At 38.6% G+C, this 13341-nt stretch overlaps 1 protein-coding gene across 7 annotated transcripts in view; it reads right to left on the minus strand.

The window, feature by feature from the left end:
- Window positions 1-13341, minus strand: part of NCALD (neurocalcin delta) — a 366474-nt gene that overhangs the window by 251108 nt on the left and 102025 nt on the right. For 4 of the 7 annotated variants that reach the window (XM_081816325.1, XM_081816332.1, XM_081816324.1 and 1 more), the window contains one exon: window positions 3728-3780. The exons of 2 other annotated variants lie outside the window; for them this stretch is intronic. The gene's annotated coding sequence lies outside the window, so the exon portion shown is untranslated. Of the gene's footprint in view, window positions 1-3727; window positions 3783-13341 lie in introns of those variants that run through there. One more of the 7 variants, XM_081816326.1, reaches the window with a different exon arrangement.

Consider the following 13341-nt stretch of genomic DNA (forward strand, 5'->3'; position numbering starts at 1 on the left):
CTTCCTGAAGAAGTGTGCCATTTCTGGGTAGCCATATTATTTACCCTATTATTTACTACTTTTATATAAGCAATATTCAACATTCAACCAAAATTATGACATATTTTTTAAACTAAGGAAAAACAACCCATTGTCAAGATAGAGCAACTAGACAGAGATGACTCAGACTGTGGAACGCTCAGACTGAAATTTTAAAATAGCTATGATTAATACGTAAAAGGTGCTCATGGAAAAGAAGAATAAAATGCAAGAAAAGATGGAAAAAATCAGGAGAGACATGGAAACTATAGGAAACAAAGAGAAATTCTAGAAATAAAAAAATGCATATCAAAAGTTAAGGTTTCCTTTGATAGGCTGATGAGGAGACAGGACACATTGAAAGAATCAGTAAACTTTAAGATTGATCAATAGAAATTATCCAAAGAGAAAGGAGAATTTTTTTTAAGTATCCAAGAGCTATAGAACAATATCAAATAGTCTGATAGGCATGTAATTAGAGCACCAGAGGAGGAGGAGAGAGAAAAAAGTGCTAAGGTAATTAAAGAGGACAAAGGAATAGCTTTTTTAATACACAGTACTGGAAAATCTAGACGTCCATATAAAAATGTGAACCGTGACCTTTACCTCACACCAGATACAAAAATTACCTCGAAATGTATCATATAACTAAACGTAAAATTTAAAACTATATAATTTTTACCAAAAAAAAGAGAACATATTTGTATTCTTGGTTTTAGGAAGGATTTCTTAGGACAAAAAACTTTTACCCATAAAAGAAAAAAATTGGTAAGTTGAATTTCATGAAAATTAAAAAGTTCTGCCCTTTTTTCTTTTCTTTTTTTTTTTTTTAAGATTTTATTTATTTGATAGAGAGAGACACACAGAGAGAGGAAACACAAGCAGGGGGAGTGGGAGAGGGAGAAGCAGGCTTCCTGCTGAGCAGGGAGCCCAATGTGGGGCTCGGTCCCAGGACCCTGGGATCATGACCTGAGCCGAAGGCAGATGCTCAACGACTGAGCCACCCAGGCACCCCAAAAGTTCTGCCCTTTTAATAACACTTTTAAGAATACGAAAAAAACAAGTCACAGACTGGGAAAAGGTATTTGCAAGCACATATTTGATAAAGGGCTTGTATCCCCAATATATTCAATTATAGATCAGTAACAGAAAGATAGGTAACGTAAGTTTAAAAAAAGGTGAACAATTTGAACAGACACTTCACCCAGACGGTAAAGAAGCACATGAAAAGGCGTTCAACATTATTAATCACTAGGGAAATGAGAATGAAAGCTACAATGAAGTACCACTGTATACCAACTCAAATTGCTAAAATTACAAAGCCTATTAATACCAAGTGCTGGGAGGCTGTGGAGCTAGTAAAACTTTCACATATTGCTGAATGGAATGCAAAATGAAACAGTCACTTTTGAAACAGCCAGAGGGATTTTTCTCAAATAATATTAAACATACAGTTGCTATGCTTACCATTTGATCCAATAAACGGACTGCTAGTAACTTAACCAAGAAAAATGAGAACATAAATCTATCAAAGACCCATTAACTAATGATTACAGTAGCTTGATTCATATAGCCAAAAACTATAAACGACCCAAGTGTTCATCAGTTGGTGAATGGATAAACACATCGTGGTACATGCACACAGTGGAATTCCTCTCAGCAATAAAAAAGAACAAACTACTGATATAGGCAAAAACACGCATGAATTTCAAAAACTTTATGCTAAGTGAAAGAAGTCTGAAATGAAAATCTACATACTCTACAACTTCATTTACATATTATGAATAAAGAAAAATTCTGGGACAGAAATCAGATCAGTAGTTGTCAAGGGCTGCAGGTAGGGAAAGTAGATCTACTACAAAGGAACACTGTTTCAGTTGTTGGCTATAGCATTGTGACTGTGGTGGTGGCCACATGATTGTGTATCTTTGTTGAAACTTATCAAACCATAAATTTCAAGAGAGTGAATTTTACTGTGTTGATCATTCCTCAGGAAGCCTAACCAAAATAAATAAATAGATAAATAGAACTATGGCCAAAGGATGGTGCTTGGTCAAGTGTGTATCCACATAGGAAAAATGAATCTTGACCCTCTCTTTCACATCATACACAACAAAATCAATTGCAGATGTATTATAGATCAAAATGTAAAAGTAGAATAATATAGCTTTCAGAAGGAAATGGAAAACATCTTTCTGATCTTGAAATAGGGCCAAGATTTCTTAAATAGGACACAATAGTGCCAACCACAAAGGAAAAAAACAAACAAAAAAAACCAAATAATTTGCACTATTTTAAAGGAATTTCTGTTCATTAAAAAAAGGGTGAAAGGTAAACCACAGGAAAAAGAGGAGATATTTACAACACATATATCCTAGCAAAAGCTCAAATCCAGAATACATATTATTAAAAATGTCTATAATTCAATAAGAAAGATAATTCAATAAGACAATTCAATTTTTTTCAAAAAACATGAATAATCACCTCAATTTTTTTAATATTTGAGAAGGACTTTCATAAAACAAGATATATGAACAGTCAATTAACATATGAAAATGTACTTAACTTCACTGGTCTGTAGGGAAATGCAAATTAAAACTACAATATGATACTACACACCCAACCAGTAGAGCTTAAATAAAAAAACAACCAATCAAACTAACAAAAACAGAAAATACCTTGTATTGGAAAAATATGGAAAATCAGAACCATCACATATTCCTGATTGAGATGAAAATTTTTAAATCAATGCAATCATTTTGAAAAATTCTTTCATAGAGTCGCTAAAGCTGAACATACACCTACTCCAAGACCCAGAAATTCCCCTCTTGCATACAAAGCCAAAAGAAATGTGTATATGTAGCCAAAACCAAAACTTACCAAAACTAACTCAAGAAGAAATAGAAAATCTAAATAAATGAGAAATTAAAACAGTAGGTGAAAATTCTTCCCTTAAAAAAATTCCACACCCAAACTGTTCTAGTGTCAAATTTCATCACACGTTCAAGTAGCCAGTAATTCTAATATTTTGAAAACCATTCCTGACAGTGAAAATACTAGACAGGAAAATTTTAGCCAATCTCAGGACTATAATTTAACAAACTACATCTCACTGAGTACAACAAACTACATCTCACTGAGTACAAACTACATCTCACTGAGTACAAAAATGTACCATGACCAAGTTGGTTTTATCTTAGCAATGCAAGGTAGCTTAACATTAAAAAATCAATTAATGTAAATCACCATGAACAAAATTTTTATCAAAGGGTAAAAGTCATTTGATCACCTCAGCAGATTAGCAAATCATTCAATAAAATTCAATGTACAGGTGAACTAATTTACTTTTAACAAACTAGGAGTAGGAAAGAAACTTCTTAATCTGATAAAGAATATTGGTAAAGTACCTCCATCAAATGATGTACCATAATTGATTTGATACAATTTAACTACTGTTGGATGTTTAGATTCTCTCCTCTTTGTTTCCTTTGGCTATTATAATTTATGCTGCGATAAACATCTTTGTGCATGTTGATAAAGTTGCCTAACCTCTCTGTTCCGCAATTTCCTCATGTACAAGATGGAAATAAGGCAACACCTGACTCATAGGGTTATTGCAAGGATTAAATAAGATGTTGAATTTAGGTCTTAGGGAGTCTTGGGAGAGAAGTGTGGCTTATCAACCTAAAAACTCTTGTTCTGTATTTACCTGGTGGCAGATTTCTCAAAGCACACTGTAGGCTCAAGTCAGAAGAAGTCACTCTGTTGAAAACAAAGAAAGTTATTGTCTTAGGTTATCAGGAACTAAGGATAGAATATCTGAGGAATGCAACCAGTGATGGGAACTATCGCTTGCTCCAGAATTCCCCTGCATCTTTTGATAACTTCTGCCCATTCCAATTTCCTTCCCTCGAATCAAGTGAGGATGGCTACTACCATGCTCTTTTCATCTGCCCTTGACCTACAGCATTCCATTTTTGCACAGCAGCCAGAACAACAATTCTAAAATTTGAGCATGACATATTACACCCCTCCTGAAACCCCTTCCACAGCTTCCTCTTACTTTTGGGCAACCTCCTTGTCATGTCCTATAAAGCCCTTCATCATCTGAGGCCCACCTACTTCTCTAGCTTTGTTTCTCATCTCTGTACCACTGTCCGTGCTCCAACTACACCGCACTTCCTTCAGCTTCTCCTTCCTTGCCACTTCCCTGCTTTCATACACACTGCTCTCTCCCTCTGCCATGATTACCCCTCTTCCCTTCCCCACTCACTCTACCTGACTAACTCCTACTTGTCCTTCCATTCTACACTCAAGTGTCACTTCCTCAGTCAGCCATCTGCTCCCCTTGACCATCTTAAGTTCCCCTATTTACAATTCCAAAGAAGTCGGCACTTTTCTGTAGTATCATGCACGCAACTACTAATTCAGTAGATCTTGTCTTGCCTGTGAGCCCAGGGATCACGTCTGTTTTGTTCACAGCTATAACCTTATGCCTCGCCCAGCCCCTGGTCTCACAGTAAAACTTAATAAATATTTAAACAGTAAAAGAATTTCTAAACTCATTCCTCACCCCCTAGCTTTCTAACCCATCTTTTGATTCATGCTGCTAATTTAATAGACTTCCTACTTTCCTACCACATATCATTGATTGTTAAGATTCACTGATGGTAAGAGACAATGCTGTTTTATATAACAACAAGGAAGAAAAAACCAGCTGCACATTAAACTGTGATATGCTACGATTTAGAACTTTTATTTCATACTTATTGAAAGAGCTCCTACTGGACTTATGTAAGGCCTGCGTTTTATCATATCCATAAAAAAGGAAAACATGAAAAGTGGAATAAATTGGTTAGGTATGCAAATTTACTTTGGTTTAGGTGTTCACATTCAGAAGCCACTCTATGAATCACATTTGACACAATACTCAGGGAGTGTGTTTTCCCACACAATATTGTCCTCTCTGCCACCAAGAGCTTTAGTAATGCAGCATTTCCTAAAAGAGTGCTCACGTATTGTATTCGGGATTTTCTTCTAAGCTTCTGATAGTTATCCACAAGTGTTGGCAAGAAAATCTTACTAATAGATGCCAGAAGATTTCAGTCAACACCGAGGACTTGCATTCCTTTCTCAGATGGTCATCAAATGGATCACTGACTGAAACAATAGGGGTTTCAGTTGTCTTGTCAGTCTACCAGAACTACCAAGTTCACACACGCCCAAGCGATGCAATTACAGCACAACTACCACCTGACCAACTGCAACAAAAGATGCTTTTGGTTGTAGGCACATTCTGGTAGCAGAGTTTCAAAATGTGAGAAAAATAAAACTTGTCTTAGAATCAATGAAATATGAGAGGTTAAAAAAAGACCTCAGAGAACTTAGGAAAGTTCATAAAAGGAAGAATGCAAATTCATTCTCTCTCTCTCTCTCTTTTATACACTCAAACACACACACACACACACACACACACACACACGCACAGTCAAAAGCATGACCAGAAATGTTGACCAGTCACACATTGAAGTAGGGAGATGAGTGCTCAAGGCACTGGGCTGACGGTGGGGGTTAAATTTAGCCCCCCTCCTCCAGCCAGGCCCTGACACAGGTGCTTCCCCAATGGACTAAGAAGGCATTTCCTGACTTTCCACTAGCCCAGCCACCCCCTCGTGGACAGAGTCCTCCCCGAGGTGTGTCCTTTCCCCAATGACTTTTTAACCTATTAAAATACCTCTTTTTTTTTTTTTTTTGCTTCTTATTCTGTGCGTATGATTAAAAAAATAAGAGAGAAATCTACCCACTTACAAACTTTTAGCTGTATAAGTGTTGTGAACTACAGGCACAATGTGGTACAGCAGATCTCTAGAACTTGTCCATCTTGTATAATTGAAACTTATATCCATTGAACAGCAACTTTCCTTTTCCACCTCCCTGAGCCTCTGGCAGCCATCACTCTACCTTCTGCTCTACAAGTGTGACTACTTTAGACACTTCTTATAAGTGGAATCATGAAGGACTGGCTGGTTCATCCATGTTGATGCAAATGACAGGATTTCCTTCTTTTTAAAGGCTGAATACTATTCCATCATATGCATAAATCATGTAAAATACCATCTTTAAGACCACCAAGAAAGGAAAATTCTTAGAAATGTGCCATCACATTAGAGCAGAACAGACTACAGCTCCCTCATCCCCAGGCCAGCATCCCAGGGTCTTGGGGGTCTCGATTTACAAATGTTCAACCATGGCAGGGAAAAGGAGCAGAAAAGAGATACCACCGGAGAAGCCAGTGGGCCTCTCTGTACATCAGTTTCCTCATCTGTAAAACAGTCATATTTAGAGTCCCAGAGATTACACACTCAAATGGGAGTTTTAATGAAGGGGATTATTTACAAGTCATGGACAAGGTTAAGGAAAACTGCCAAAGGATGGTGAAGTGGGTACCTCCTAATGGCCAAATCCAAGGAGAAGCCAAAGGGCAGGTAAGCCCACAGATGTGATCCTTGGAGATCAGTGTCCCAGGGCTCAGAACAATGTGGAGTAGGCGGAAGACTAGATCTGGGAAGACAGAGAAGACCCAGCACACATCATCTCTGAGTTCCCATAAAATTCCAATATTCTATGACCATTTTGGTACAGAATTAAGCTTTGCCACAGCAAGAAAAAAATTCTGTTTACTCCAAAGATTTGAGGATAATCCACCAGGATGCATTTTCTCATCATTCTGTGTGCTTAGCTCAGATAACAGCACTCATTTATTGCTCTTGGAAACAGCTCAGATTGAGAACATCGTACTAAACAGTCCCTGTTTTCCTTTAACTGAGCTCTTACAAATGTAGCAGGATTCGGCTTTGAGCTAGTAATTGATGTTTCCCCCTCCTCGTATTATCCCCTGAGACCCGCCCCCCCCCCTTTTCCAGAAGGAGGATCCTGTAGTGTCCACCGCCTCACAGAAGAGATGTTCCAGCAGGAGCAGAGAAATGGGTTTTGGCTTTCGAAACCCCAGCACTTAGTCTCAGAGCACACACAACAGAGCCAGAGCAAAGCTTACCACCTTCTCCGGCCCCCCCCCCCCACCAACCCCACACCCAGACCATTATTTTGTTGGGGTAAAGTGTAGAGAGAAAGGACTATGCAGACATTATGTTTCCTGAGCACAAGGCTCCCAAATCCTTTCCCCACAAGCTGAGACAGTAAACGGTAAGTTTCCCTCTTCTCACTCAAACTCATTTTGAAGTCTCCCATGCATTCCCTGGCTGGGCCAGGCTCCAGGGACTACCTCGCCCACCCCACGCCCGCCCTCCAGTGGCAGCGAAGTCTGCAGGTCTCAGGAGTCACAGGGGTGCTCAGTCCCAGGACACTAGTGTGAGATTTTTAATTTCAGAATCAAGGATCCTTTCAAAAGTTTCATTTTGATAAATGGTCGCTTCTGGAGAAGTTCCTGGTATCATCCGTTCCAAGGGCTCAGGCAAAGATGCTGACCAGTTTCTAGCATCTCTCCTTTCCTGAACTCAGAGGCAATGCCATGCTCCAAAGTGCATGGGGCTTTGCTGTAACTGTTCTGCAGACATCCAGCTGGGTAGCGCTGGCCATTAGAGAGATGTCACACAGTGCCGTGAAAGCTCTCTCAGAAGAAAGGGGAGTCACACTGGGTTAGAATGAAGACCCATTTGGAAAAAAACAAAAATAAGTTTGCTGAGTAAAACATGTTGTTTCTTCTTTCAAAGGAGTTAGGTTATTTCCAAGTGGCTTCATAATGTGAAAAAAGACTAACTTCTGGCAAATAAACTAAAAGGAAGAGGGAGGCTGCCATTCTGCCCATTTGGAAGGGGGAGTCAAGGGGGGCTAGAGAGTTCAATAATTATCTGGATGACTGTGGCCAAATTGTTTAACCTCTCTGTGTCTCATTTTTCTCATGTGCAAAAATGCCAGGGTTCAGATTAAGTTAATTACTGAGGTTCCTTCCAACTCTAAGAATATATGACTTTCAAGCGGGGAAGGAACTTCCCAGTTCAGAGTCCAAGGATTTGCTATTGAAAAATGAAGCAAAGAAAGAAGAAAGAACTACCATTATCAGGCAACGAGGCCATAGTCTGACAAATAACAGAAAAGAAGTGCTCTGTGGATCCTGTCACTTGACATGTTATAGCTGCATTCCCATCTTAGATGATACCATACAAATGGGCTATTCCATGCATCTCAAGAATGTCCCGACCATATTAGGAATTCTCCTAAGTGGCTCCTCTGTGACATTACACAGTACTGTTCCTGACATGGCCATTTCAGTCAGCTTCAGACTCAACTCTAGATGAAAATATTATAGTTGGATGATTTGTCAAGTGCTAAGTCTAATCCTTGCAGCTTTTTCAGAGTCCTTAAAAAGAAGAGTGCCAGATGTTATACTTGTATATTTAATGGGAAACTGAATGGGAAAAAAACAAAACGCAGCAAGCCTAGTTGTAATATTTAACTGTTTTTGAAAACCCACCATCTAAACATACCAAAAATAACATATTTTCAAAACTGTGACAAAGTCAAACGTCTCTCAAATACAAAAAAATAAGTCTGTCATGAGCCATTCAGAATAAAGCAATCTGTCAGTTGTAAAATGCAAGTACTCCTTTATAAGTAGTTTGCATGCTTCCAACTCTTTCAATAAATACCACGTTAACGTATCAAAAATATTCAGAGAGAATTTCATCTAAGTCAGAAAACACTAACTAATTAGTTACTTGGGTAACATCAGGCTGGATCTCCCACAAGCACTTAGCACTTATCAGGGATAAATAAACTCATCATCTATTGCCCCAAACTGTTCCCCTCTTGATATCCCTTTCCACTTATCACACAAGTGAGGAACCTGAACATTATTTAACACTCCTCCTCTCATCAATAACCAAATTCTATAGATTGTGCCTGCTGAGCATCTTGGTCCCCTGTTCTCTATCCCTACTGCCGTTGCCTAGGTCAAGCCTTCACCCCCTATCTACTGGACAATTGCAAGGTCTTTTAGCCTTCAATGCCTTCAATTAATTCATCCATCCTTGCCATTTATATTTTTCAAATACACATTTGGTATGTCATTTCCCTAATCATACCCACTCTTCAATGGGTTACTTAGAGGAAGAATTTAAAATTCAACATGGTGGCCCCCCCTCATACTCCATGCTCTAGCCTTGTCACACTGCTTACAGTTTTCCATTGATTGTGGTATCCAGGTCTCTGTGTTCTCTAACCAACCAGCCCCTCCCCATCCCACCTCCAAAAGTGTCCATCTAACAATTCTGCTTCTTTCAATATGAAAACTCCTCCCTGGGACAACGCAGTCTGTCCCCTACGTCTCTCTTCACCGGACACTACCCTCCTTCTGCATTGCTCAGCTCCAGCTGTACCAGCCCTGTGAAGGGTCTGCCTCCCTCCTCCGGGCAGCCATTTGCACATACGGTATGCCCTTTTCTAACTACTCTACACTTGCCTAACTTGAACTCATTCTTTGGGTTTCAAGTTCAATGTGACTCTCTCTGAGAGACCTTCCCTGACCTCCCAAAAGAAAATCTGGTTCTTCTGCTGCATACTTTGTAGGCTACTATTCTTTTCCCTTATCATAGCTGATGGTTATATGTCTATTATTGTGGTTATTAATTCCAAGCCCATCATCCTCAAGGGACACTTACCTCTGTGAAGTAGAGATGGTCAGGTCCAAAGTTTACTCCCAGAGGCTAGCACAGTGTCTAGCACACAATAAAAGTTTCTCAACCAATTCACGGTACTGCCAGCTTCACTTACTTTACAAAAGTTTATTCTGTTCTTCTCCAAGCCCCCCATCTTCAAGCTACTGGGTTGGGTGGGCAATAAGGAGGAACCTTGGCCTTTCTAAAGCCTTAGGACCAACTTCCAAAGCACCCACCTTTCCTCCCACCTCTCCTTTACGCCAGCCCCTAAACTCATCTCAGATTCTTTATCACTCAATTATAAAAAGCAAGGAGCAGACCTGGCAAAGATGGAATTTTCTTTAGAAAATCGGAGAGGAAGAAGAAACTTGAGTAGGGAAAAGCAAAATTCTCTGAGGAAGAGATGGAGCAGAATTCCAAACATTGCATGTTAACAGTATGTGTTGCTTACATGCACACATTGCACACACACACACACACACACACAGAGAGAGGCAGAGAGACTGCAGGATTAAAAGAGGTAGAAGAAACACAATGGATCAAATGGCTTCTGGATCCAAAACCTGCTTAAAAACATTTCAATATGGACTGTATATTAGTGATTTTGGAATTATTGTTAATTGTCTTGGGTATAATCATGACATTGTAGTTTGCAGAATTATGTCCCTATTCTCAGGAGAAGCATGTGGAAGTATTTAGGGGTGGAGAGTATCATGATGTTCTTAACCTATATTCAAGTGGATCAGGAAAAGAATGTGTACATTTATAGATCAATCTTGCTTAAATACAAACTTAATCCAGTGTGTTTATCTATGGAACAAGCAAGAGAGAGAAATTCGCACACAGAGCAAAATGAAGAAATTGTGACTAGGTACTATTCTGTCAACTTTTCTGTAGGTTAATTTTAAAAATAAAAAAGAATGAAAAATAAATAAATAAGGAAGGAAATAAAGTCCCTTTTATGTGTGCACTAAATAGTCTCCTTTGAAGTTCTAACTGCATTGACCTAAGGGGGAACAATGCCCACAGCCCTTCATGTTGAGAGAGATTGTTCATCAAGCCCTCAGGGAACCCAGCCTTCTGATGGAAAAGTAATAGCTTCTGGGCAGTGCCAGTAGAAGGATAGGCCTGGGAAGAATCAAACTAATCTCTTCAGAATTTCCTGATGGCCTCAGCACAGTGGGCCCTGCACGACGCAGTCTCCTTTCTGTGAACTTCTTTGCCCTTATACCGCCCCTCCTGATAAATGACCAGAGATTCGACATGGGTATGAATGAAGTCCTAATCATCCAGTTACTTATTCTAAGAGTGACTACTTAATTATTACTCAAGTGAAGATACTTTGGAGAATAAAAGGGGATGCTAACCAGACAGGGTGCTAGGACTGTCCCAGGAAAACTGGAACTATCTCAGGAACATTTGGATATATGGTCATCCTATTTATCTTCCATGAGCAGGTATATTAGACAAATACATAAATGATGGCAACAGCAATATTAATTTAACCATATAACAAAATAACACAAAGAAACTGCCATCCACAAATTGCTTGGGAGTTCAAAGGTAGGGATAAAGTAGTTCCTTTGGAGGAATCAGGAAGAAATTCATGAAGGAGAAGCATTTCAAATTGGCCTTAAAACAATAATTGTATTTCTGTACATAAAGATGGAAGGGAAGGTCATTCCAAATGGAAAGAATTGTTTGAGCAAAGGCCAAAGTAGGAAAGCATGAAGGTATACCAGGGAAATGGAAGCAATCTAATGTAGCAGATCTGAAGAGGTGTCCATAGGAAAGACAGGAGATGAGCCTAGAGAGGTAAATTGAAACCACAGTGAAAAGTGTGTACTCAGTCTGCTAGGCAACAGAGTCATTGAGGATTTTTGAGAAGGACACTAATAAGGCTGTGGAGGGCCTTCAATGTCAAGCTAAAGACTTAAGGCCAGAAAATCAGATAGATCTTTTATTGAACAGTCTCCTACAATAAGAACACCCGTAAGTGTAAACCCATATTAGCCAGTCTGCAAATATGAATGATATAAACCAAAAGAAAATTGTCACAGTCACTGGTATCATAAGCTTCTTAAAAAACACCTTTATTCTCTCTTGTGGGTAGTTCTGTTTTTGTCTGCTCGGTCAAGTATTACTCACGTCAAATTTTCTCAGGAGCCCTGTTTCCCGAAAGCCAGTGTCACAGAAACAGAAATGAGAGAGTTAAAATGTTCAGAATTGTCCAAGCCCAAGAAGATGAAAACTGAAAGCACAGCACTTGTGTTAAAGGAAAAGCAGTTACCAAAAGAGGAGGATTGTGATAAGTTTCCTTTGAAGATGGGAAATTACATTTTGAAGGCAAAGCTAATTTTAATGCAAGTTCTTCTACCCCATACAAAAAAAGCCTGAGGCAATCTCATATTTAATAAAATTAATTAAATTTCTCCCCAAAGGTTAATTTATAGATATTTATTTTGGGGGGAATAATTAAAAGACAATGTTTCAACTGTTTTCAATTTTATACCAGATATTTGACTAGACAAGAGAACATGCCTCATAGAAGAATACGTCATTCCAGAGAAAACTATGAATAGCAAATCTTTCCGGAAAAGGTGAACAACACCGGCAAAGCAATCTCATTTCCAAAGAGAATGGCCCAACAGGAAGCCAGTGCTTTGGTCCCTAAATACAAAGCCTAGAATATTTGTAAACAGAAAGCACATATTCCCTTTCTATAGAGCATGTGCCATGTTCAAAAACTATTCCCTGGTCAGTTTAGGCCATAAATGAATGAAGAAAAGGCTGGTCTAGAAAGTAATTCTTGAATTTGCAATCCATGGAATTTTTTTTTTTTTAATTTTTATTTATTTATTTTTTTTTTCAATTTTTTTTTATTCTTATGTTAATCCCCATACATTACATCATTAGTTCGCAATCCATGGAATTTTATATCTACAAGGACATCCAGGGAAAGTAAAGAGGAGCCAACTTTAAAAGGCTGCCACTGGACTTTGAGCTTTCAAAAAGATAATGGCAACTAAATGCAGCCCATCATACATGCCTACATCCATAAGTCACACAGGCATATACACCTATGGAGGATGAAAGGGGACAAATTCATTATTTTGAAATGTGATAAATAAAGAAGAAGAACCGAATATTTTTCTTGTCTCTCGTATATGAACTATATACCACTGGGTGACCAAAAAGTAGAGGAAGGGAAACAATCCTTTATAAAAGTATTCCTCCTGATAAATGGGGGAAAAAAAATAGTCTCAACTAGAATATCACCATTTTACCAATCCCAATAAATAAGTAAATCTAAGCATTGAGCATCAACAGTCGTTAGCCAGACAGATATTATGCGCTTCCTGATGGAAGAACACTCCTCTGATATTGCCAAAAAATTGTATCTGAGTCTGATCAAACCTTGAAATCCAGCTACCACATTGCAGGAAAGAGAAAAGTCAGAGGAACACAGTGAAATGTATCAGGACTATGCAATCAGCAAAATCCAGACTGTGAGAAACTCTACAGGTCAGCGCGCTCAATTCATCCACACCCAAACTATACAGAAAAGAAAAAGATAGAGCAGGAATCTATATGAAAAGAAAGTGCATCAATTTTTTAAACGAGTAAATATTTCTAAAAGTATTATCTA

Source organism: Leptonychotes weddellii, chromosome 4 (genome assembly GCF_054177405.1).
Source record: "Leptonychotes weddellii isolate Sample4059 chromosome 4, ASM5417740v2, whole genome shotgun sequence".
Classification (NCBI taxonomy): domain Eukaryota; kingdom Metazoa; phylum Chordata; class Mammalia; order Carnivora; family Phocidae; genus Leptonychotes; species Leptonychotes weddellii.